This window comes from Diadema setosum, chromosome 20, assembly GCF_964275005.1.
Source record: "Diadema setosum chromosome 20, eeDiaSeto1, whole genome shotgun sequence".
Taxonomy (NCBI): Eukaryota; Metazoa; Echinodermata; class Echinoidea; order Diadematoida; family Diadematidae; genus Diadema; species Diadema setosum.
In genome coordinates this window covers 30,561,700-30,566,803 of record NC_092704.1, presented here as the reverse complement: position 1 = coordinate 30,566,803, position 5,104 = coordinate 30,561,700, and positions in this window count along the sequence as shown.

Genomic DNA, 5,104 nt, shown 5'->3' with positions numbered 1-5,104 from the left:
CTGATAAACCACTGGATAGATTTAGGTGATGGCATTATATTGATATGGCATCCCAAACAAATAAATGGTGTACCTAGAAACCGAAACGGCTGCAGATCACAACCCCTGTCGTTACATGAAAATGTCATGATGCATTACTGGTTCACGGCGTACTTAGAATTGTACAATTCAGAATCAGTCATCGCGTCGACAACATACAACAGCACCAAGCAGGAGCAGTAACAACCACTAAAACAACAGCAACGATATAACACACAAATATACCAGTGGTTTTTGTGCTGATTCCCCCCCCCCCCCCAAAAAAAAAAAAAAAAAAAAAAACCGGAATAATTCTGGAATGAAGTCACATTAAAAATAAAACTTTACGTCATTGTCCAAAAAAAAAAAAAAAAGAGTTGGAGAAAAAACATAGAAAGAAAACAAAAATAATCGAAACAAAACACGTTTGTCACCTTCACTTTTCTTTTTCTTTTATGAAAACTTTCCAGGCACTGTTGTCAGGACCGGTGGCTGGTAGGAGAAGCGGAGTAAGCATGGTAACGGACTTCGAAGCAATGAAAGAAAAAATAAACGTAATAAAAGTGTCCAAGATGTATACTAGTACTATAAATTATTGTGAATAAGTGTGGATCCATGGAGAAGAAAGTGTGTAATATAGAGGGAAGACACAGAGAAGAAATATGTAAAGTTATTGCCAAGAAAAATAAAACAAAAAGACAAGGGGAAAAGAATAGAAAATTTCAGACGAATAGGTCCATTTTTAAGAGATGTAGAGATGTCGATGAAGATGATGATGGCTCTGATTGAGGTTGAACATTATGGAGGATGGAAACACGAATGCTAGATGGTATTCCGACTTTTTAAAGCGTTAAAAGAAAAGGCTCTAATTTAACATTGTCACTTTGTTGTGAGCGTCTTTTTTTTAATAGCTTTAATTCTCACTTTTGAGGTGTCTTCAGCAATCTTAAACATTGTTCACTTTGACCAGGGCGGTGGGACCACTTCCCTGCTTTTACCATCATGCAAAAGTGACCTATTTTCGGATTTTTTAAACATTGTATTATTTTAGATTTAAGAGTAAGACTATTAATATTAACGGTAGAATCCAATTTGCCTTTGAAACGGATAAACTTCACTTCAAAATGTTCGTATAATTACACGGCCTGTATGTAAAAAGCTGTCATTACTCGGAACAAGCCGTCAAAAAGCTCAATATTACTCGCCATAAGCATGTTGTATACCAGTATGCTGTAATATACAGAGATCTTTGGCTGTTGTTATTTCGTCTAATCATGCACAGTCTTTCAAAAAAATCTTACAAATCTGGATTGCAATTTCTGTATATACTGAAACTAACACACTGAAGGAGTATGTATAAATCATTTCCAGAAATTTCCCTTGAGAGATAAGGAGAAGTCTTTTGTTTGTTCATAAACAATTCACGAATAAACCTCACGTTAGCATCAACTCACGTTGGATTCGAAAATCAAACACTAGTCGCAGAATGCTTCAACTGATGTGAAACGCGGTATTTTTGGAGCATCCATGTCTAACTTGCTAGATACATGTCACTAGCCAGTAATTCAAAGTGCCTTTCACAAAGCTATAATAGGCTTGGTACGATGATAGGAGGGATGCCGGGTAAAAACGTCGTGTTACTTTTTTTTTTCTTACAGAATTTTATTGTATATTATGACGAATAATGACGAATGGAGTTACTGTTGTCTTTCAAAGAGAGATGAGAAACAATGAAATACGAAGACCGTCCTTTCAGCAGATAAGTTTTGTATTAATAACTCTTCCGTCCATTCCGCGCAGCGTGTGATATTTTAGGTGAACAGCTTTAGCTGTTAATTTGTCTTTCATACATTTTCATACTACCATAACTACTGTAAATATTGACGCATATGGTTATTAACTTCTCATGAAAATGTTTGTGGTATTCGAATATATTATCTTACTAAAACTGGTGACTTCCACTCTATGAATAAATTGATTTGTCTTCTTTAGTGGTGTGTTTCCAAAGGATGTGATATATGATGTATATATATATATATATATATATATATATATATATATATATATATATATATATAATATATTATATATATATATTGTAGCGTAGCCGGGGAGCGGTCCAAGAGCCTTAATTATTGTGTCTACATGTATAATGTGTACTATGTGTAGCAGCACATCATTTGACAAGCACCTTATTCAGATAGCTCGCACACAGTCATACTCCACGTCTATATACGGGCATTAGGACTCACTAGGCGCATTAGAAACCAGGCATTCTCCCAATCAACCATACGGCAACCCATTCACAGGGTCTAGTACCAAAGACTACCAGTTGCAAGAAGGAGGCTGGTGTGGAAACGACAGTCCGAAATACGGTTCAGTGCAGCATTGCTATATTATGTTTCCTGCGGTTACAACCGATGGTTTTCTCTGCCAAGCTCTGTGTGGTTCCCCATTAATTCTATAGTTTACTACCAAAAAAGAGAGAGTGCTGTGGACCCGCACTTACCCCCCAACCCAACTGAAAAGTTGTTCAGTGAGCTCGCGCTATTTATACCCTCTCGAGCCAGGGTCACGTGACCAATCCTGTCTTATTAACCCATCATGTATCAAAATGTATTGGAGTACTATACTACCCTACTTCTATGCCTGAATAGTTTCTGAGCCCTTTTCCCTAGGGCTTCTGGCCTTTTTCCCTACTTTGGACATCATTAACCTTGGTTTCTGTACAGGGTGTATCACAAAACTATAGGGTGTTCCAAAACCTTCTATATGTAAGACCCAAAATTATGTCCTTCTTCCCCACTCCTCACTTCCCACTGTAGATGTCCTTGCAGTGCATTATGACGCAGGACGCACTGGTTTATTTGGAAAGTGGTCAGTCCCCACTGACCCATGCCACCCACCGATTATGAGCCCCTTTGTTTAGACTTCTCCCTAAAACACTTGACCAGCACATTCCTTTGTGCTGACGACCACTGCTACAGTTCATTCATAAACTCTCATGACCAAATATGGTATATGAACTTTCCCCTTCCCAAATTTGGATTGCCTTTGGATTGCCTTCTTGAGAGATATCCTGCATATGTATTAGTAAACAATACTCTCCCCTTTTATTTTATGCAAAGTGTCAATAATAATGTATTCACAGGTTTTAGTATAAATGTCCCTGTACATCCATACTCTGAGTTCTTGTTCAGCCAAACTTACACTGGTTCGGCCAGGCCTCTTGCCACCCGGCAGAGGGATATCAGCGATACACTCTAGCCCCGATTGGGAGCATACCAGGGAGTGCCAAGTGTTCATATATTGAGATTGTACTTTCACCAAGTTCCTGTATTACTACAAATAAAGTATACATTCTGGCTGAACTGTACTTTCCTTCGCGTCTCTTCGTCATCATTATCATTGTGTCATCCAGCTGAGACTGTCATCGTACATTCTACTGAACTGTTATACGTTTCTAGTAACACTCAGTTATACAAGTGTTACGAGTGGTGACTTTGCATTATTATCACCGTCGTGATCCTGATACTTATACTCCAGTGACACTCGCCTACAAGTCCACGCTTACCACAAACAATCCAAAAACACAAGAGTGTTACAGTGGTGGCAGCGGTAAAGCGGAGCCATCTACCCGCTCGACGTTACTCTTGGTGGCAGCAGCAAAACGGTGACCTGCAACCCGTTGGCGTGATTGACTACTCGTCCCGCTGCTGTTCATCCGGATGTCAACTTATATGAGCCTGGTACATGTGTATGTTTCCTGCATATCGTACAATTGTACGATAATTTTTTGAACGCTATGCTGTTGTGGACTAACGCAGGTTAGTCAGTGTTCAAGTGTACTCTGTCTGTGTTTCCTGTTCAACTCCCCCCGGTCATCTCTTCTCATCGACTTTCTGGGATCCTGTTCATCTTCTTCCTGTCTACCTTCGGCTTCTACCCGACGATCTTCTGTACCTGACGATCTTCTGTCAACCCATCATCTTCCCTCTACTGTGGTCATCCTCCTCATCCTGTCTCTGGACTTGTGCTACCTGAAGCTGCGCCTGCAAGGAAGCTGCCTTCGTAAGCTCCTCAACACAGTCTTCCCGGCAAACCTCGCCTGTTCATCTGTCCCTTCTCTCCAGATTGTTAAGTCTACTTTCGAACTTTATTTCCCCTCTTTCTATATTATTTCTATTGTATGAATTATATTGCATTTTTTGTGTGTATAAGACCTTATGCTCTATTTTAAGTTTTTATGTTAGCTGTCATTATCATTGCATTCCATGATTTATACATATATAGATATAGGTATTGTGATAGCTTTTAGTAGTAGGCCTATATCATGATAGTTGCTTTCTTTGCTACCTCTCTTTGTAGCTATTGTTTTTTATTGTGTGCTGTCGGCTGACGCTTTACCAAGCGAATTACATTTTATCTTATAGCTCATACTTTTCACTGCGTAGTAGTGCCCCTCATTTCCCTTCAGTGTCCTGTTTCATTCTCTCAGTCTTATATCTCATGGCGCTTGATTTTGTACATTGATATTCCTTCTATTCCCCATACTTTTTCCAACAAAATGTATTCTTCCCAGGATCATATTTACTCTCAAGACCGCACTTTCCGACCCCATTCACCCTCTTATCATTCTTATAGCTCCCGCTATCACTCCCGTTCTCCCTCCCCGGAGCACTATTCATCCTACTCTCGTTCTCATTCACACTATCGTCCTCGTTCTCCTTCTCCTGGCTATAGTTCTTCCCATTCCCGACATCATCGCTATGATCACTCGCGTTCTCCTTCCCCTGATCGTTACTTTAACTACTATAACCGCTCCAGAAAGCTTTCTTCTCCGCCCCCGCCTCCTTCTCCTGGTGGTCATTACAAAGGTGGTCATGACGATTTACCTGTATCTTCATCTTTCCCTTCAACAATAGACAGAGGTCATAATCCATCCCCTCCCTCATCTCCATCACCAGCTGTGCCGATTGAAGTAGCTTCACTTCCGTCATCGACACCAGCATGTGCCGATTCATCGTCAATTTCATCTCCTCCCTCTCCTCCCGCTCCTCCTACTGATGTTGCCTCCTTTTTTAGT